Below are 22,666 nucleotides of genomic sequence, written 5' to 3'. Positions count from 1 at the left end.
ACAGAAAAAAAGATAATCTGCTTCATGAGTGTTAATTTTTTAAAAAAATGTATTTACCACAACACTACAATGTGCATTAATTATGGCATTTTACATAAATTAATTACCATCTGGTGTTGTTTGTGATATTAAACTCTTTATGCATACTTTTTGTCCACAGTTCTTCTGGTGCAGGGTATGTTTCAGGATAATTTCAGAGTGGAACAAAATCTAAACTTCACCAATTTAAAAGGATAATAAAGAAATAGCACAGTACCTTTCATACACAGAAAACAAAGCTACAAATAACAGAATAATTTTTTTGTAATTCTAAAAACTTAAATGAGAGCTTGTCCTTGCCAACAAGTATTTGGCAAAGTGTTTATTTTAGCACTTCAATGCCAGATATATTTCCTTGTGAGGTTTTGGTGATGCTTTTCCTGACCACATATTTTTTTTTATTATTATTTTGCTGTGCCATTGCATTTAGACTTTTAGCATGGTGAGTCACTATTAGACCTGACAAAACAATGCTGTGATTGCCAATTAAATTCAACCTCTGGGTAATTTTCACTGAATTTATGTTTCCATGAGCACCTGTGATCTTTGCCTGATGATTTTGCTTTACATTGAATCAGGAGACCATTGGTGCTTCCAGTGGTACAGGCTTTTTCATACACTGCCAGACTGTGGATCAAGTCACTTGGCCTTCCAGATAGACTGGGAAGGGTTTGAGGGGTGATGTGTTTTCCACAGCTTTCAATCCTTTTGAAATTCAGTTCTCCACACCAGCCACACAGGTACTGTGGCAGAACTAGGGACAGGCAGTTTCAGTGCTTCAAATGGTGTCTCTACCTGAAATAATTTTGGTTTTGTTGCTTGTCTCAGACCCTTCTTTTTATCTTCATCCAAATTTCATGAAAAATTGCTGTTCAAAATCTATCTTTTAAAGAATTTCAAGAACAAACCTGTCTACAGAGAGCAAGACTTGCAGTTGTCATTTCCATATGTTGAAATATTAACTGAATGAGATTTGGAATACAGGTAGCTTCAGCTTGCACATTCAAGCCTTCCTTTTGCCTGAAGTAATTTTCACCTCCTATGTAAAATGTCATGTCAGTGGATGCTTGCTCTCTCTTGCCATTTCTTAAAAGCCCATTTTATCTTGGCTGATTCACAATCTAGTCAAGGAGGTGTGGGATGCTTGATGGTCACCATTCAAATTTCTTTCTGTTTCTAGGGCTGAAATACATTGACAGTAGCCCAGATCTTCCTCCAGAGTTAGTCCACGGCTGATCACCTCCTAATCCCAGCTACCAGTTATTTTTCTACCTTAAGCAGCAGCCTTATCCTGATATTTTATAACTTTTGCAGATTTGAGTTCAGATTTCCTGAACCATTCCTTGCATTATATGTGGTCTGTTGGGGGAAAATGTGGGAAGAAAATCTGTGTGTAAATAAGTAAAATGGGATGAATTTACAGGCATGAGTCAAGTCTGATTGTAATGTAAACACCACTGATTATTGTGTTGGTAGATGTCTACACCAAAATGCATTTGGAGTACAATAATCCATATGATATATTCAGAAAGTAACTGAATACGTAAGAAATCAAGAACAGACAAAACCATTATTTCCCTATAAAGTTGTTCATTCTCCATACATATGATTCTTTTTTCAATGTGAAACAGTGCATAGACAAAAAGCTAATCTGAAGAAAACTCAGCTCCATCCATGCATCCAGCAACATTCCTGTGGGAACAAAAAAAGAGAATAAAAGTTTGGCATCTTGAGATCTGGACTATGGACAGATGCACTATCATTAATTTTTAAAAGCAAGAGCGAGGGACTATGGGCACTAAGATCATATTCCGAGAGTTTGTATTGCTGACTTTGGAGTGACAGCAAGTAAAAAAACACCCCTGAAGGTCAATGTAATTAGATTTCTAAGTCATCCATATTTTTCCTGATGAACTGAATATTAGACTGATGTGTATTGGAGGCAGTGAAAGTTAAAAGTTTTGGCATCACTTACTTTGCAGCAGAGTTTCCTTGGCCATTTGCCCATTACAGGTCTCTGCAAAGCCAATGTTTATATTGATTCATTTTCTTTTTCTTTTTCTTTTTTCTTTTCACCAGAGACATCTAAATGTATAAAATGGTGGCATTCTGTAGTGACACAAGAACAGCAAAACAACAGAGATGCTGAATCAGAAATACAGGATGTGGTAAGAGGAAAGGCAGAGATAAATGTGTGTGGGGCTAAATCTCTTCCTTTAGAATGACACTTGTGAAAACTATAAATTACAACAAACAGAACATCAAAACTTTTTCTAGATGCCTCTACATCTCATCCACCATGTGCTGATCTAGTGTGTTGCACCTCTAACATTCAGAGCCATGGAGGTAGGCATGGAAAAGAGACTACAGGTATTATAATTAAGAGGCAGTAGCCAAATTAAAACCAATTGAAACCATGAATTTGAAGGAAGGCAATATTCTCACAAATAGTAATTGATGTTTATTTATGGCATCAAAACGTCAAAAGCAGTCAGGGCTGTCCTGAACCTACTCTATCTTGATTTTTGGCATTAGTATATAGGACCTGAATTTCAGTCCAAGACCTACTATTTTCAGTTCTGCCCATGCACCAGCCTTTGGGCCTGGTTACTTTAAATAAAGGCTTTTAACTCCCCAAAATTGTAACTAGCTTCACTGATGAGTAGTGTGAACACAAGGCTACTGAATCCCTTTCATTTGCAAAGACATAGTATCACTAAGAGTTGTGGAACCTAGAGTATAAATTAGACAAGACTGCCAAAGACAGCAATATTTTTCTTATGGGCCATTGCAGAGTTCTTAAAATAGTCATGTAATCAAGTATTAAGTCCAAATCATTTAGACAGTCTTGGGAAACATACTATTTCAGAAAAATCATAGATCCTCAGCTGATGTAAACAGATGTGGTTCTATCAATGTGTTCCTCACACAGCTGTGGGTTCATACCCATAATAACCCACACACTGGACAGTGTCTTTTCCCCCCACAGTCCAAAAGGCTTCCTAGTGTGTTCTCCATCCTTTTGGGAGTTGAAAAATACAGACCTCAAAGTATATGTACTCTGAATTGAAGAAAATGCAGATGTCATTGTATATGAAAATGTATTACTAGATCAAGACAAAAAGAATTTGTTTGTGTCTATTACTGTGTGTTTTTGGTGGGGGTAAAAAGGTATTATTTTACATATTTCTAATTTTAAATATTTTCTAATATTCCATAATAAATGGCCTGGAAAAATCCAAACATTATTATTTTTAGCCCTGTTTTCTCTCACTCTCTCTCCCCCACTACCCCTTAATCTCCTCAGAAAAACTCAGGCCAATTCCAACCACATTTGAGAAAGCAGGAGAAATCCCAAGTTCCAATAACTGCCATGAAAATTTGTGGTTGGATCGCAGAGAAAAAACATATTTGTTCTTCCAGGTAACTTGGCCCCTGCTCGGCAAAGTCAGCTTTGAGTGCACTCAAACGCTCATGGCCTCACATCAGCCAGCTCACCCAGGGCTCTGGGACAGCTTCAGGCTGCTCTCCCTCTTGCCAAAAGGGATTATCAAGTGGGGATGTGAGAGATGAATAGGGTTAATACAGTAGGAACGTGCAGAGGATATAAGACACAAACATAGAGGGGCTCAGGCTCTGTTAACTACTCCTGGAACAGCTTGTTTTTAAATATACCTAAGGTAGTTATTACATTCTTTCCTAGATATTGAGTCTCATGTTTATAATGTATAATCCTTGGATAATTCATCACTTTCAATAAATACTAGCATGCAAAGCCATGCTATGGCTTTTTCAATGAAGTAATTTAATTGAAACAGGACTTACAGTATTTTTACACCAATGTGCATAATGTTAGCTTTTTTTTAAAGGACAACATGCTAACCTTTACACCACGAGTTAGTTACATTAGCTTTTCTTAGATGACTAAAGTTAGCTTCCTATTATTTTGTATATGTATTTTCAAATTTAGAAGCAATTGATGTATCACCATTTTTAATCCAAGTGAAGAGTGCTTAAGAGATGACATGCTCAGAAAAAGTAAAATGGGGAAAGAGGAGTCCTGGTAGATATACAAAGTTAAGCTTTTAACTGCTTTATCCCTATAGCTTTTGATTCCAGCATAAGAAATCTGGAGCTGGTTGGGAGAGATCTCTAACCCCCCAGGGGCTGGAATCCTCAGGTCCCCTATGCAGGCCAGAGGGAAGTCAAGAGAAATTTGTGCTGGGAGTCCTGACTTGCTGCCTGGAGCAACCTCTCTTGTTTGGCTGGCTGTGTGGGAGTTGGAGAGACCTGACTCCAGCTGACACCCTACCCTTAAATGCCTTCAGATGCAGAGTGCAGAGAGCCTAAGTGCAAAAGGAGCTTGTTCTGACCCTGCTCTCAGCACAAGATAAACAGACACACAACAATATACGAAAAGGTTTTCTTCTGCCTCAAGATGGACCTAAAGCAACAAAATTTCTCTGTGAGGGAGGGAAATTAAGATCCTTAGGTACCTACAGCCATGCAACTTGCCGTCACATCTCCTCCCGGGCCAGAGGGGCGGAGGTGGCATGGCCACATGCAGAGAGGACTGAGAAGTTCCCTCACGGGCCCACCATTTTCTGTCTCCTCTTCATTCCCTGTCTCAGGGACTGCCCTTTCATATGCCCTTTTCCACACCAGCTTTCCTGGAGTGTTTTCATGTTCCTCATGGGGATTTGTCTTGCTGCTTCTCTATCCCTGATCTCCTGTGGTCACTCACTCCTTTGGACAACTGAGTTTCTCCCAACTCTGATTTCCTAATGCTTCTGGAGCCACTCTACTTGCTTTCCTTTGCTCTTTTCACTTACTGCCTCTCCTCTTCATCTCATGGTGTCTCAAGGCTTTCTTCTTTCATTACTTCCTTTCTCCTTTTCTGAATCACTCCTTAGAAACTTAATTAATTTTCATGATTTTTTTTTTTTACCATCTCGAGGAGGGTAGCTACCATATCTAAATTTCTGTTCTTGACAACATACTTAATTTTTGTTTCTGTAATTCTCGTATTTCATCCCTCAAGTCTATCCAACATGCAATTGCCAACATTTTCTGGCTAGCTTACACTGCAATTTTCTCACTATTTAAGTGAAAGAAAAAATAGGGCAAACTTTGTGTCTTGTTTCTCAAGAACGCAAAGGGGATACTTCTATTCTTGGTATTGTACCAGGTAATAAAGATAAAACTTACTTTATTCTGAAGTCAGACTAGAGTGTATATGTTTATGTGTAGCTGCTATGGTGACATTGACAACAAATCATAATCATTCACATGGAATAATCTGTCAAATATGCAGGGATTTAAATATTTTACCACTAAAATTTGACTGCGCTTTTCTTAGCTGAATGTTGAAAATTCCGTGTAGTTCTTAAAACAACACTTTCCCCTCCAATATATATTTTCCAAAGTTGTATTATTGTAAATTACTATAAATGATCATGCTTTGTGTGGTAGAAAAAGATGGCAATGGGAATGCCCATTCCTTCTGATCAGTCTTTGTTTGAACTGGCAGAGAACAACCAAGATCCTCCTGCCATGTGTGTTGTGCAGGAGGATAGAGAAGGGATGGAGGGATCTCTCTCCAGTGGTGGTTTGGATTTAAGTGAAGAGCCTTGCAAGGCTGACACTATGAAGGTGACTCATCCCCAGAGAAGAACTGAGCATATTTCCATCAAGTTTTGCAGGCTGTGATGAGCCATGGGCAGGGTGCAGAGGCTAGGGACAGGAAAGTAGACACATGGAGGGGACAAACAGCACGAGTCAAACAGTTGTCATTTTGCTGCTGCTCATGGGAACTGTCAACTGGCTCCAAAATTAAACAGCTGCACTTCTGTGGTATGCTAGACACCAAACAACATAATGGTCCCTCTAACATGAAAGACTGTGAGGTGCTGTGTGAAGATCATAACAATTTTATAGGTCTGGTGACCTTCAGCTACAGTGTCAATTCCTGGATGTGTGCAGCTAAATGACAGAGTGAAGAGATGCCACATATCATGTCTTCTTGTGATACAGTGAAAATGAGCAAAGCAAAAGAAGACAAATCTATTCCCTGAGGAGTAGAAAACTAGAGCACAGACTTCACTGGTATTAAGGTACAGACAGAAGTATATTACTTTTTATTTTGTATTTAATTTGTTTGGATGAGCACCAGAAACAATAATTCTTTGTCTGAATTGCAAGCTCTTATTTTCAGCTGCCAAAAAACCAAGATTTTTTTTTTAAGATCTCAGAGACCTGGGAACAATAAACGTTTTGTTTCCTCAGATCCAGTGATGGAGAGCTGAAATGCCAAAGTCATTCTTCTGTTTAGTAAAGATTTCTGCGACATTTGTCTTCCCATTAGGGATGTCAGTAGAACTAAATTAATATTATATTATATACTTCACCCACTTGTTTCAAAGATAAATTTCAGCCATATTTAATATCCTCTGGAAAACCTTGAAAATATGATGACCTAAATTCTGGCCATGTATATAGGGTTTGTACCTAATCTACATTGTGGAAAACAGTTTTGTAGCTGTTTCATACAGCCAAGGGGGTACCTTTCCTGCATATCCTCCATAATGCAGGACCAAGGACAACTGGAACAGGATGGACAGAGGACTGTGGGTGTGTGATATGTATACATTGCCACTGCATTTAGCCAGAGTGGCTGAACACAATGACTTCATCCATCCTGGCATGCCTGAAGCGTGACCTCAGCTCACTTTGGCTTCAGTTTGTGTTGAAGATTCTTAGCAGGTGCTGGCAGCTCCGTGGATGTGACACAACATATATAGCTCTCTCTTCATCCAAGAGGCAGGATCAGTTTCATGCTGACCCTGCAAATTACATTTGCACTATGTGGAGTTTGTCCTCTTGTTGTTGTATCTTGGATGATCTAAGTTTACAACCGAGTCAAAGCTTGCAAGCAGAGCTGGTATCTTTTACTAGACCTAACTGGGGCAACAAAGCAAAAAAGCAATCCATGAGCTTCAGCACCAATGGGCTGTCTTGTCCCTCTCTAATGGCAAGCAGAAATACTGAAGGTAAACTGAAATAACTGTGTTACTCTTCAAAGATGTGCCATCTCCTGCCACCTTATCATTATACATGTAATTTTTTCCATGCATCCCTAGGATATTTTCCTGTGTTGGATATTCACAACAACACAGGGCAGTGATCTGAAACAGAGTGTTTATATGTTTAAAGTCATGCTTGCAGATGTCTGTCGCAGTGGTAAGTTTGAAGGGAAGTAGCCTCGTGCAGCAAATGACCCTGTGTGGAAGTGTCAGGACTTACTCCATGCATTTGCTAAGACATTTTGCTTCAGCCAAAGCCTTGAATCTCAGCAAACCACCCTGTTCAGTATGCAGTGCTTCTGTTTGTGCCAGGAGATCTTAATCTGCTCTGAAATCCACTGCTGTGTTTTTATTCACGTAGACATCCTTCCATATAGCAAAATTAGTGCTGGTCACACAGTTATGTGTACAGTAGCAGGTACTACGGGCTGCTATGAGCGGATCAGTGGAGGAAATCTGTTGATCTCATGGACCAGGAGTATCAGAGGGGTTTTGCTTTGGTCTAGCCTGTGACTGGGTCTGGGACCTGTTAACTACCTGTGAGCTATTGGAGTGAATTAGGTACAGTCCTGGAGCACAGCTAGCTTAGTTTCATCCAAAACATGTTTGTGGAATGTGCTCTTAGACCACTCTGTGCTGCAAACACAGTGAATGGGAACAACCAGGAGGTTTGTTCAACACTTCTGCTCTGACCTATAGCACTGCTGCAGACTCCTCAGGAGTGCACTGTGCTATAGCATGGGGCAGCAGCACTTCTTCGGTTTAGCACTGTATTTCCTTTTCTCAAGGAACCACGTGTTCCTGCAGGTGACTTGGGATGTAAACATACACTTTTTCTTCTGGCATTAGAATAACAAGACAGAAGTTATGTGTAGAAGTTATCTTCTAATTGAGTACATTGTAACACCACCAGGCAAATTTTATCCCTGGGGCTGGGTCGCAAAGCCATAAACTATCTATGACATGCAGAAACTTGACTAACCCAGAAGGTCCTTTATAGGAGAAGTCCTAATCAGACAATATATTTCTACAGTCTATAGAAAAGGAAATATTCTATTTTTAGCATCTGGTGATATAACCATAAACTTTTAATAATAAAGAAGTGGATGTGGTGCATTTACTAAAACAAAAGAAAGCAAAAGACCCAAACCAAAAAAAACCAAACCAATTAAAAAAAACAAAACAATACCTCCATCGTCTGAAAAAAAATAAAATCAAGGAACCTTTTAGAAACATCCACTGAAAAGCTCAAGATGAGGGAGGGATACAAAAAGTAAGGCTGACCATACTTACCCTAATGAGAGATGTTTTCATTTTTCAGTTGGAAGCATGTGCTTTAATAGGCTAAAATGTTTAATTATCTCAACTTTACTAGAATGTTTGAATCACCAGCCTAAATAAAAAAAATATAGAAAGTAACTAGAAGCAATTGTTTTAATAAATGTGAAGAAAGAACTAAGTGCCAAGAAACACATTAAAAGTTGTTTTTTGTCCCTACTGCCACAGGTCAGTATGGCTGTCACTCTGGATTGGCTGGGGTCTTTCCTCTGAGAGCATCCCATTGATTGTGGACAGAAGATGCTGTTACATTCCAGAATGTGACTTTATTCAGACACTCCTGTGAAAATAGTGCAAAACTTAACAATGGGAAAAGACATTAGAAAACTGTTGGGTTTTTTTGAAGTGTTTTTTACTGACAATGTATTGATACCTCAAGCACAAAGAAGAAATTTTGCAAGGATTGTGATGATTTTTCACTTTCTTCAACCAAACCCTGCACTCCTCAGTTTTAGCTGTGCACTGACTAGGCTGAATTGCAGGACTTGGCTTTAAGCACACCTTCAGCTATAGCAAAGTTTGGAGCAGACAGAAAAAAAGTACAATGTGTGCCTGAGCACATTGTAAAATAAGTAATGTAAACTATGAACACAGAAGAAGAAAACAGAAAGTAGACTCCCAATATCTTCATAAACCATAAAATATGTCCTATAAGTAAAATAAAATCCTCTGTCTATGCCAAACATTACTCCATCGTAACGTTTCACTGTGCTGGATTCATTTGCACAAGCCACTAACTCCCATTTGCAGCTGTCCACTGGTCTAGACAGACAAATCTTTGGACATCTATTCTTTTGGTGTATTTATCAGATTTCCAGACCCATTTTCCCCATCTTTTCAATTTCTGTTCCTTCCTCACTCTCATGCTGGCTGCAGTGGATTGCTGAGGTAGGTCCACATAACTAATCCTGTAGCATCAGGGTAAGCAGTTCACTTACTTACCTTCCCTTTCTTTAAGTCCTCTTTGAAGTGACCCACCTCACCTTGTACTTTATATGATATGGAAACTGGCTGCCCCTGCAGCCAGTAAAATGTAAATCCTATATGGTACACACAGTACACAACTGCCAAGGAGCAGAGGAAAACAATTCACTCAAACTCCGGTGCTCCAGCTCCTTTAATAAAATGTGCATTCTTTGTGCAGCATGTGCACTGTGGATCCAGCAAGCTCAATACTGCACACTGTGAAAGACTTTGTGGACATCAGATTGCTAAAAAAAGGTTTTAATAAAGCAGTTTTCTAACACGGCAGTTTTTGTTTATTTTCAGAGTTCAAGAACACAGTGCTTTGGTAGTTCTGCAGTTCCGGATGTGTAAGGTATTTAAAAATCAGTTCCAGAAACCAAAGCAGTTCTATCCAAGGTACATCAAGGGCTAGATTCCAGCCACACATTCAGTATAAATAATGTAAAACCATCAGTCACATTTTATAGTAAGCAAAGCAAAATTGAAGAAGTAAAGACAAGCTAATAAAATAATTAATATTAGTGGAAAATAACTGGTATAAAGTAACAAATACGTTTCTGTAGACATACCACTTAACTCTAAAAAAATATATACATACATATATGATGGCTACAAATGAGCTTGTGATTTTCTTCCAAAAGTATCTGAGCAGGAAGTAAAACATTTTCCCAGTGGATGAAATAACATTCATTTTTGCCAATCTAAGCAAGGCAGATTTAAATTTTATGTGTGTCCAACTGCTTGTTCCCCCTCAGCTAATAACCTGCCTGCTGGAAGCATTTCAAATAAAAAGGAGTTCACAGTTCCTAAGCCCAGCTCTGAATATATCTGCCATGCATGTAAACAAGTAAACCATTATGTTTCTTGTTGAGATAAAGAATACCATGATAAGTGGGGACTTTTACCAAACAAAGGGCTTCCTATTGCGAGTGTGGATAATCTTCCAGAAAACCCTGTGTTTTGGCAAATCACACCAGATTAATCTATTAGGCATCTCCTTTCATCATCAAATTTCCGCTGCCTATCACAGTGGCTGCCTTATCAAGCACCCTTTACTCAATAGCAGGCCCATTCCTAGGATTTCAGGTGCTGGCCTTGCGAGCTCAGAAAACAGGTGTCCCCACTGTTTTCAGTCAGGAAAGGTCCCTGCACAGAAGCCTGGGAAAGGGCAGGGGTATCAGCCGCTGTTCTACCTGAAGGAACAGGTAACAGGAAACTGTTGATTCAATGAGCTGACTTAATTGGCAAGCATTAGTCAGCACTGAGTGTTTTTTGTGAATTAAAAATCCTCATAAGAATCCTTCCTGACAAAAAATTTTGGAAAGGGGGAAGCTGTGTGCCTAGAAATGCCCTCCCAGGAGCATTTCTTGTAACTCTGTTTTAAATGCTGCATTCTCTTGGTGTAGTACAGAAAATAGAAAAAGAAATAGAAAAAGAGCTAGAAGGACAGGGCAGCATCAAGCTGTACCTGGTTATGTGTAGTGCCTGAGCTGTTAAGCAAATTTCCCATATTCAGGAGGAAGTGGATTTCAAATCACAAATAAAGGCTAATATTGCAAACCAATTAGTATGATGGATGAGGTTTTTGGTTTTCAAACTCCCTTTTAGTGCCTTCCCTGGCCAGGGTTTTTTTTTTTTTTTTTTTGTTTTTTTTTTTTTTTGTTTTTTTTTTTTTTTTTCCCCTTCAGGTTAATGAAACTGTTTCTGACCAGACTATTCATCTGTGAAACAGGGCCATCCACTTGGTCATTCAGCAATAATACAATATGGAGCACATTCAGAGTCAGGGGTATGAAGAAAGACATTTTAAGGTTGACAGAGGAATGTGTTTTACAGAAGCCAGTAAATCCTTGCTCATATTATTTAACTTCCAGTGCTTATCTCTTCTCATCCAGACAGCATCAAGCAGCTCCTGTCCTGGCGAGTGTCTCAGTATCTGCCTGCCTCCTCAGGCAGAAAGACCTTCATTCTGTGCTCAAAACCCCGCTCCTGAAAAATTGGCTTGCACAGGCTTTGCTGTAATGAAATCAAGGCAAACAGGAAGGCTGGCGTAGTGACAGCAGGAAGAACCCATCTGCTCTCAGCTCCTTGCTTCGACAGCAGGGCTGCTCAGAGCATCAGGATGAGCTTCCAGCTCTGCTTGGTGGGTAAGAAGGAGTTGATAAGCGCATGCCTGCCCTTCCGGGACTCCACAGCACGGGCTTTGTTTCATCTACAGATGATTAAATGGTCTACGGAGCAATTACAAACCAAAGGAAGGAATAGCCAGCTCTCTCCAGGTTTCCTCAATCAGCACGATTGAATTTCTCAGAGGAAGGCAGCGGTAGCAACAGCAGGCTCAATGACTTTTCCTGAAAAATGTTGTCCAGTTTAGGATTGAGCTTTCATTTAACTACTTGCTGTTTCATTTTATTAAGTGCAAATTGTGGCTTAATAGATTTACAGTTGCCATAAACTTCGGCATCATGAAAGCTGTCAGACTGGCCACTTGCACAGTGTATTGCTCAGATGATGCTAGAAAGGGTGAACAGGACAAGCCAGGCACAGGAAAGTCTGCAGAGTATTTTAAGGGGTCTGCACACAGTGTTCTGAGAGGCAGACAGAGATGAATCACAAGCAGTTGCTTTCCTTTTGTTCCTCTCTTTCCTAGGAATTAGAGTGGAGGTGGAAGATTTCAGAAGTTTATCTGCAAATGAAAAGTATCTCATTTTGCCATTTCAGACATAAAGTTTGTAAATCAACTGCTAGACAGTGGTTACCCCAGTCCAAAACAGTTGTTTTCCCTGTGTGCCCATTACCCTGTGGCTCTGTTCTGCACTCATTACACTATTTTTAATTCTAGATACATACCAGCAAAAAATGTAGATGTACTGGAGTGAGTTCAGAGCTGGTTAAAGGGCAGAAGGTACAGATTTTTATGAGAAGATTAGAAAAATTAAATTTAAATGGTTTGGTTAAGCACTGATAGGACAGTGGGCATGAGAGACACCTACAGTCATTTTCCCTAGGACAAAGATGATAGGCTGTGTGCAATTTTACCATCTGGTTAGATGACTGATTTACCATGGATAAGAGGGAAAACTGCTTGTCTTCCTCAAACTAAGTGAGAAGGGCTAAAGAGAGGAAGAGAAGACGAATTTTCATTTTGTGTAGGGGAGATTTTTGTCACTTCTAAATAAAGTCTCCTGTGGGAGACTATTCATTTTGCAAGTCAGCAACTTTTCCCACCAAAGTTTTTTGGCAAATATCTGAATTCCTCTGTGTGCTGCTAAAAAGTTGGTTCATTTACTCCACACAGCATACATAGGGATCTCTGTTGCCTCCCCATCCAGATATGTACAAAAGAGCTTAGAGGTCTTCAGGGAAGTCTGATACTAGAATAAAACAAGATTGCTACAGCTCTGCTCTGTTGCATCCCCTGAACAAAGAACTCTCCAGTGTAGGGGTATCAGTGTAAAGGAGAAAAAGATCTGGTGTCCTGTGCAGGACATTTTCCCTCTGTGTATCCACACAGGGGGATTTCACATCCTTGGTTTACACTGAAAAATACCTCCATATGTAAAAATGCACCCCAGATGTGAAGCAGTAGAAAGGAAAGCTGTAAGTCAAGGGGGGAAACCTATTTTTGCTGTTACTGCATTCTGAAAAGGGTTTACTCTAAGGGTCAAATATTCTGCAAAGCACTGAAACGTATGTGTGATCTTTGCTGAGTGACAGCCACTGTACCAGAGGGCAATATATCAGAGGACCTAATAACTATGTAAATAGTTTATTGATGTCATGATCCTGTGTGAAGCAAGGCAATTTATTTCAAAACAAATTGAACAGACAAATAATTTTTTGGTAACAATACTGGGAGAGTTAAATTGTAGTAATCATACTTAGAGAGTAAGTATTCATACTGTTTTATGATGACTTCTAAACAGGCACAGACCTGATAACTGGAATTGAGGAGACTTTTGCCCTTCTGCTCTGCCAGCACAGCTCAGAAGCCCAGAGCTTACAAGGCCAGTGTACCCTTACATCCCATTTCCACTCCATACCTGTCAACAGCCCTGCTACATCCCATACTGTGGTGCATAGATCATGTCAGAAGGACTGGAACAGAATCATAATGGGTTGGGATATGTACAGAGATGCAGAAATCATTACCAGCCCAAACCATCTCACAAAATCAAAAAAAGGATGTTTATTTTTTAGACTCAAGCTGTTAAATCGTGCTTCAAGGGAACAAAACAATGCTTCTAAGGCAGTTTGCAGTTGATTTTGCAGTACTGTCAGTCTGTGAAATGTAACCTATTTCTTCTTAACAAATACGGAGTGCGTGCTTCACTTACCTTTGTGTGAAAGCACATCTTAAGAGACACAGCCAACAAAACTTTCTTTTTTCCCCACAGTTACTTCATGTATAAATTCAATTAATTTATTTCTGTAAACTGGATCTTACAGTATGAATAGAAGATAAGGATTTTAAGGCTTTTGGTCCGCTCTGCTAATTACAGCTTAAAATACTTTGTGTATTTGTTGCCAAGGACCATTTTAAAATCACATAAATATCTCAGAAAATTGCCTAAAGCTTCTTCACTCCATTAGCAAATGTCATATTTACAGATCACCAGAGAACTTAATGGTCACCATTCTCACAGACAGCTGCCAGCACGTTGTGGCCAGAGAGGCCATTTGTAATTCTCATTAACAGTTCTACCATTTTTGGTTGTATGAAAAGTGATAACACACTGATCTAACAGTCATTAAGAACTTTTCCTTACTCCTTTAGGATTAATTTGCACTGACCCAGAATTCTCTATTTGCTTAACACAAGCAGTGGGCCACTTTGATGTTATCTGCTTCTATAAACAATAGCGTACAGTTCTCTCCTGGGCTAAAACAGCTCTTACTCTACTGAGAATTAGCTGTATTAATCATTCTGAAGTCCAAGAGTGCATGATCATAAATTGTGTGCAGGGACCTCACTTAGCAACTCCCAAGACTCTCATTTATCAACATTTTTTTCCCTTCCTGGATATTTAGTATGTAGGGAGTAATTTATTTCTGAGCCGGTGCCTTGTGATGTCTTTCATGTTGAAGTAAAGTTGGAAAACTTTCTGCAACAAATATAATTTTTCTTACTTCCTTAGTGCAAAAACAAAAATTACGGACCACAGCTACAGAATGATTCCCTCAAGTGGTCAGAACAGAAAGCACAGGCCAAGTTTGCACTCACAGAGCTTGAAATTCAGTCAACCAGACACCAGTAACTAAAAATGAGCCAAACTGCACACCAAAAATGTCTTTTCTTAGTTATAAAATTTGAGTTTTAAAAGTGTGGGTCATCTTTGAAGCTGATACATGCCTAACTTTTCTTACCTTTCTCAAAATAAGTTGTCAGAACATTATTAAGTTATAATTAAAGCAAGATGAAATCTTCAGAGAACATTAATTTAGTTTATATTTTCTCAGAAAAGGTCTGGCTACCAGTGAGTGATGTTTTTGTCTCTGCCATTTATTGTTTTTTTTCCCACCATCAAAACACAATACAAATCTGCCAAAAATGTAAGGATGAAAAATGCTGTTCCATCTCAGGTCAGAGTTGATGTGATTCAATGTATTCCATACTTCTAATGCAGCTAGGGAGAGACTTTTATTTAAAGTCTCCCCCAACTTTCAAAATCCCCTTGTAAAAGGATACAAAGTCAGAGCATAAAATGAATAAAGAATAGAGGGAGCAGAACTCACATTTAGAGTGAAAGAATGAAAACCTTGAGTCTTATAAGGCAGTCTTTTACCCACATGGCTCAATTTCTTCAGCTTTTGGGATTTTTCATTACTTAAACCAAAAGGGGAGACAGAAATCCAAATTCTGCTTTTCTTGAAAGGACCATATGTGAAGTATCTTAACTGACTTACTGGGGAAAGTCCAGAGTTGAGTAATTTTTGATTAGAAAAGAATTTTGGCCTAACTCAGGCAGAATCAGACTCATAATAACAGAAAACTTTCTATAGCATTTTTCCTAGTTTCATCTGAGTTTAACTTTGATTTCAAAGCTCTCACTGTTTTATTGTAAACATGTGGTTTTAAAAGTACTGCACTGATTGAAAGTTATCAGCATGTAACTTTATTTTATAATAAGTAGTTAAAAAAATATATGAACACAAAGTGCCAACAGAAACAACAAAAATATAAATAAATCACTACATTCATCAGAAGTGTTTTAATTCAGAATGCAATAAAGACAGTCAAGGTTTAAAAAATTTATGCCAGAGTGTAAACTGAAGGAATCAGTAATTAATTTTTTTTCCTGCAGACAGTTTTGCTGCTGCAGCCAAAAGATTCTCAAAGGCTGAAAAAAAATAAAATGAAGGAGTAGAAAAAAAAAAAAAAAGACAGTGGAAAAATGTTTATTTCCCCTCAAGAAATTCTGGCTTCAGCAATTTAACATTGTTCTCAGCTTTTGAGAACATTTATTTTAGCGAAGGACAAGAAGTATTGTTATATTAACAGATTCTCCCCCTCTTCCCACAAATAAGTATTCAAGAGTTGTGATCTATCCTCACCTGCAGCCATCTCACTGATATTCATAAAATCATGAGAACAGTGTAAAAACTGCTCATACTTTGGAGGCTGCTCTAATTCTTCCCAGATTTCTAATTACAGAAGAGTTTGCTACCAGAGTCAGAGGGCAAAATTTTGCCAGAGTCATGTGAAGGACCATGACAGATTTTTTAACATAGTGAAACTGTAAGTAACTACCTGTGGAAGAGTTTGTCTTTAGGACTGTGGACACAAGTTGCCTGTGTACAGCAGCTAATGCCTTTTGAGGTGGTGTAGGTGTGCCTGAGACAGTTCTATCTCAGTTTTCTAAAACCCATAGAGTAATAGAATATGCTAAACTGGAAGAGTCTCATCAGGATCACTGAGCTCAACTCCTGGCCCTACACAGGACACCCCAAGGATCACACCATGTTCCTGAGAGCATTTTCCAAACTCTTCTTGAGCTCTGTCAGGCTGGTGCTGTGGCCACTTCCCTGGGGAGCCTGTTCCAGTGCCCTTGCCCTTCTTGCTCCTTCTTGCCCTCCTTGAAAACTGGGACAATGTTAACCAGCTTCCAGTCAGCTAGGACCTCTCCAGAATCCCAGGACAGATCAAATATCATCAAGAGAGGCTTTAGAATGACATCAACTAGCCCTTTGAGGATTCTTGGATAAACCCCATGAGGCCCTGTAGATTTGTAGAGTTCCAGCTGAAGCATCAGATCTCACACAATTTCAGGGTTGTCTGGGAGCTGAGCATTTTGCAGTCATGGTCCTCCAGCTCAGGGCACTGACCCCACCTCAGTCTGTCATTGTTGTTGCTGCAGACAGACAAAAAAGACAAAAAAGAATGCACTAAACCCCTCTGCCTTGTCTCTGTTCCTGTTTGTGAGAAGACTATCCCCATCTGGTCATGGGCAGATGCTCTTTCTACATTGTCTTTTGCCATTAGTATACTTGAAAGATTTTTTACTGTCCCCCACATTTCTGGCCAACTTCAACTCCCGTAGTCCTTTGGCCACATGAGTTTTCTCCCTGCTGTGGTGAGCAGCATTTCTGTGTCCTTCCCATGTCACCTGACCTTGCTTCCACTGCACATGCACCTTCTTTTTTCACCTTGTTTCCAAGAGAAGATTCCTGTTCAACCAAGCCAGCCTTCTGCCTCACCTGCTTGACTTCTCAGTTTGGGAACTGCCTGCTCCTGTGCCCTTAGGAGGTGATGTTAAAAAGTGACCAGCACTGATGGACCATGGGACTTTTCTTCTGATTCCCGAGAAGCCTGAAGTCTCCTCTCCTCATGTCCAGAGTTGAATTTCTTTAGTACTTCGGGAATTGTTCATTAGTTTGGCTGATATGTCATTTTGCAGGAGTAAGGACATTTTAACCCTGCTTCAGGAAACACTGCACCTCACTCCATAGAGTACTGCAGACATGCTTATAATGCAGTTAATCTCTAGAACATCAGCTTATCTTTATTTAAAATGCTGTGGATAGATCCTTGACACAATCCTCAAGAGTTATTTTTGCATCACCCATACACTGAGAACTGTACCGCTGGCTGAAACAAAAGCAAACAGGGGCTTTCATCTGCCCTCACTTCAATGGCTGGTCAGCAGGCTTTTGAGTGCATGTTCTGTGCTCCTTTTTATACTGCTGCTGCAGCAAGATTTGATCTGGGTTTATGCCTTGAGCAATATCTACTGGATCCTGTGTCTGTAGCCTGAGACAATGAAGCTATCTGCCTAATTTAAAATCCATTTTAAAAGTTACAGGACTTCCACTGCCCTTGTCACTCATGCTTCCATTGGCATATCTCAGCAGAATTGCATAATTTAAAGTGATTATTTTATTGAGGTCTTGCTATTGTTATTATTACCTCTCCTGAGACTTAATTTCTGATATTAATTTTGTTCCTTCCATTAGCTGTCACAGTATATTCATTTATATTTATAGAAAATTCATCTTTTGTTCTAAAAGCCCGTTTCCAAAATTTGCAGTGCTGAAATATGTGTTTGCTTATCAAAGTCCCAAGTCCTCATTAGTGTCTCATCTACATGTGAAGGCATTAACATAAAATTGTGTTTGCTGGTGACGTTACCAATAACAAATAGAAGTTTTAAAGTTCATTTTAGTCCTTGCTTTTTATGGCTGTATTTTGTGGCTGACTTGCATCAATAGTTTCATGTTATTATGGGAGAGGCCACGCAGACCCAGAGCTCCATCACTGAGGACACTTCTACCCCCTAGACCTCTCTATGAGTGCAACTGTGCAAATAGGTAATAGATGAGGTGTCAATAGATGCCTACAGAAGTCGTATTTCATGATCATTATCTCACTGTAAAAATAGTTTTCCACCTCCATTCAAGACAGCAGAAGGCTGTCTCACTTGTGGATTTCTTTTAAAGAAATTCCAGTTGTCTGTTTAGAATCTGAAACACAGGTAGTTGAAATTACGCTGTGACATCACACATCCCAAATTCTCTGCAGAGATTTAAGAATGGGGTCAGCTGCCCTTTGCAAATGTAGTCTTTCCAGTCAGCGTTCCCTCGTGTTCTGGATCCCTGCTGGAGGCACAGGCATCTCTCTAAGTAGGATTTCCTTCAAAAGCTTAGGAAGGGGCAAAGAGGAGAACAGCTGCATTCAATTACCAAAAGCATGTGTCTGCCAGTCAGGAAAAAAGGGTGACTGCTGCTGCTCAGACAGAACAGCTCCCTGTGCTCTGGAAGCAACTCTGGCAGATCAAAAATATACAGTATTTAATTTTGGTGAAAAAAAACCCTATTATACTAGTTTGGAAAGCAAGGCAGCAACTTGCCTTGAAGAAGAGTAGCCTCTGAAGAACTTACACATTGTGGTGGTCTTTTTAAAACAAACAAGCAGACTCTTTCAAAAATCAATTTTTCCTTATAAATTGTTTCTGCTGAAGTTTGGGGGTTGAGGGTAGGGAGTAAGCAGCCATTGATCAGGATTTCTCTTGAACCTGTATAAATGAATAGACAAAACTTGATGGTCTCTGGATAATTTGCTATCCAAACATTCTCTCCCAGTTGTTCTCTTCAGGTACTTTGCTCCCTGGAAATTTGGTTTTTTCAAAGTGGAATATGAAAATGATAAATGAGTACTTTAGGAAGAGATCACTTGATGGGAGGATGTGGCCCTATCTTAGTAACAGAGACAATGTCAGGAGCTCCATTTACAATGCAGTTGTATGTAGAACAGCAGGAAATGAGGAATCTGCTCCCTGTCAGCAGGTACTCTACAGAACCAAAGTGAAAACTCAGATGAAACCATTTGGACAGATACTCTATTCCTCAAACATTGGCTCTGCTTTTGACATGGTGTATCAGGTTTTGCAAGGGGGTGGAAAAGAAAGGATGAATCTGGGAGGGCTTTAAGAGCAGACCACAAATACTATGCACATGCAAAAACTCTCAAAATAATAGGCTTTTTTTTTTTTAAATGTCTGTTGACTTTTTAAAATACTGAATTGCGGACAACCACCATACTATATGGGATTAAACAGAGCTCTGAAAGTGAACTGGAAAAAAATATACAGATTATGGGCCTTTGAATTGGAAAGCAGCCAACATTGTTCCTGGGATTTAGGTGATCTCGGATATAAGAGCATTTAATATTTAACTTGTGAATAGTCTCCAGTTAATTTACTGTGGGATTTAAAAAAAAAAAAAGGAAAAAAGAAAAAAGGAAAAGAAAACAAAAGAAAAGAAGTCCAGATTACAAAGTTCAAGGATTTTAGAAGTAAGTGGAAGAAGGAGAAGGTTATACTATGCTTAATCCTACAATTTCCTTACTACTAATGAGTTATAGGAGGATATGTAGTTGTTCTAGCTTCTGAACTGTGAAAGGCAAATAGGAATACAGGTTCTGTGCCCTAAAGCAAAATCTGGTAATTCTAGCCTCAGAATGCTCCTTGTGAAGCACTTTCTGACTAGGAGTTCAGTAGACTCCTCCTTTCCAGAAGGTGTGAGGCTCTTGAAACTATTCAATATGAAAAGAGTCACAAAAATTTCTGCTGAATCTGCAGTCACTTCAGATTTGGAAGTTTTGTGTCATTATTTATTGATAACATGTATATTACCATTACAGCATTAGGCAGCACAAACAGGAATCTATGAAACAGGTCAAGGCTCTGGCAGTAGTGAGAAGACACATGCTTGAGTTTTGCAATCCTTTCTGGTAGGCTGAAAGGGACTCTTTGGAGGCAGAGGTAGATGGTGATGCAGAAGGTAATTAGGGACAGAAATTGGGAACAAAATGGCCAGCAGCAGCAGCAAGGACAGCTGAGGCTATACAGCTGCATAGGCAGATGGATTATTGGACGCAGAGGAAGAGAATGCTTGGGTAGAGCTTTGCAAAAGAGTCAATGTTGCTCATATCTGAAGCCTGAGACAACATGAAGAAATGGCTTATGACCAAAGGAGTTAAGCAGATCCTTATGGTGAAAAAAACTACTATCTTCCAGTACCCTATCTGTAGGGGAGGAAAAGATTCCTATCGGTCCTTTGGTGAAAAAGAGACAGACGAGACAGAAGGTGGAAGGTTTTACCTCTTTGACCCTGAATGTGATGCTCATGACAGAAGATGAATAAGCATCTTGTTACTTTTGTGTCTTCTGCCTGAATTCAGGTTTCCTTGAGTGCCAGCCTTGGCTTCTCTGTCAGTTCCTGTGGCACTGGTACTTGTGGGTCACGCTCTTGTGTCACATGAAGAAGCTGCAGCCATGCCATTGTACAGTCATTTAGACAAGGACTGAGCCTATCTCTCGAAATTCTGTGTCTCTTTTATTTTTTTTTTATTTTTTAGATAAGCAATCAAATACAATAACTCATTCAATGCAGCTTTTTTTTTTTTTTTTTTTTTTTTTTAATCAGCTGCTTGGAACATGCCCCTTCTGCTTCACATCTGTTTCAAGACATGCAGTTAGCTTCTGTTTCCTTGTTATTCCATCTGCAGTTTCACAGCTGCATGTGTTCTACACACTGCTGTTTTGTTCAGTGACAGCATTTAGATTAAGTCTTTATTTCTTTCTATAGTCACCATTCTGATAGATGTACGTGTCTCTTCAAGCCCACCTAGGGATCAGGATTGAAATTGTATCTACCTCAGTATAATTTGCTAACATAAAGGATAGGCAAACCATATTTTTAGTTTGATTTAGTTACTAATTGAAAACAAAGTTTTATGTATTTTTTATTTTTAAGTTAATTCTCATCCCTGGGAGGTGATGGTGGTATTCAGCTTTTGTACATCAGTGTCCTGAGCACTACTGAAAAAGGTTTTAGTCTTTCAAAATCTGGCATTGTTTTTGGGGACTATGTGGCTGAAGTAATGGAGTGCTGAGGTTTTCCTCCACATACAGATGTTTTGTATGTACAGACACAGAAATATCTCAGCACTGTCGTTATGTCATATCACAGCACATACCCAGAGTATTCAGTAGGCTCCCAGAATTTATAAGAAACAACAGCAGCTATCAGATTCTCTCTGTGAGAAACATTCCCTCCCTTAAACAAAATAAAGGAACATGAAGAGATTCTATTATTATCAAACCTCAGGATGCTGTTACCAATTGAAGTGCCAATTTAACTTTAAGCCCCTCTTTGATATTCTTCCTTGGTGAGAGTACATGATGGCCATAAATCCAACTTGGCAATGATTCTGAAAGGTCACCTGTGGATATTGTTTTTCATGGTGTTAAATAGACTGTAATGGTCTCATTATTGCTCCAGAAGGACAAGTTGAAGTCCCATTGGTCTTCTTGCTGTCTCATAAATAATTAACAGTCTGTTTTAACTGGGTCTAACCTTTGTACAGAGTGGCTGAACTTCACCGCATAACAGCGGCAGAAGAGACGCAGAAAAATATCATCCATCATTGATGGTACTAAAACATTCAGGTTATCTAGGAATAAAAATAAAAGACTAATAATCAAGTGGTAATCAAGAATTTTACAGGCAACTAGAACAACTGTCTTTCTGTACAAATATGAATAGTTTTAGCATCCTCTATCATCCAGCTTTTTTTTTTTTTTACATCTCACCACATGTCCTGCCAGCCAAGTTTCCAACACAAGAAATTTAACTGTGGAGTAGGTGAGAAAAGTTCAAAATATTTTTTCTCTTCTGCCATAGGTAAAATAAAAAAGAAGGATTAAAGAAGGACCAGATTTTTCCTGCTATCAGTTCAAAACTTTAATGTAGGCATGACTAAAAAAAAAATCCTTGAAAAAAAATTTGAATATTGCAGTTATTTCTTGTCTAAATAAATATTCCTCCTCTACTTTCCATTTTGGGCAACACCAGGGTCTAAACTAGTACTGGATTCAATATCTAAAGTACAGTGCTGAAATCTGCCACATCTCACCTGGAAAGTCTCCAGGTTTCTTGGTAACAACAGCTGGTGATAGCAATCAGGAGCCAGGTCTGATCTCACAGGAGATGTTTCATCATGACAAAGTTGGGGGTAATGCAGAAAATGTTCCTGCTATTGGCTACAGGAAAGATTGTCTGGAAAAGAAATATTAAATTCCAGCAACAAAATTGCCAAAGAAGATTAAAAAAAAAAAAAAGGAAAAGAAAAGGGGGGGCTTAGACAAGGAGAATCAAAGAGAGAGAGAAAAAGAGACAGAAAACATGAGTCTCTTAATAGTTTCAGTTTTACAAAAAAAGCAGACATAGGTTGTCAGTAA

General features: G+C 39.1%; 1 long non-coding RNA gene across 2 annotated transcripts in view; it reads right to left on the bottom strand.

The window, feature by feature from the left end:
* Positions 1–15,518: 15,518 nt before the first annotated feature.
* Positions 15,519–22,666, bottom strand: part of LOC111924748 (uncharacterized) — an 87,577-nt gene continuing 80,429 nt past the window's right edge. For both annotated transcript variants that reach the window (XR_015285773.1, XR_015285774.1), the window contains exons 3-4: positions 22,342–22,484; positions 15,519–21,879 (exon numbers count right to left, since the gene is read on the bottom strand). This is a non-coding gene — a long non-coding RNA (uncharacterized LOC111924748). The remainder of the gene's footprint in view (positions 21,880–22,341; positions 22,485–22,666) is intronic.

The sequence above is a fragment of the Cyanistes caeruleus genome, chromosome 1 (genome assembly GCF_971803275.1).
Source record: "Cyanistes caeruleus chromosome 1, bCyaCae1.hap1.1, whole genome shotgun sequence".
Classification (NCBI taxonomy): domain Eukaryota; kingdom Metazoa; phylum Chordata; class Aves; order Passeriformes; family Paridae; genus Cyanistes; species Cyanistes caeruleus.
Note: the sequence above shows the minus strand (reverse complement) of the source record. Positions and strands in the feature narration are given on the sequence as shown.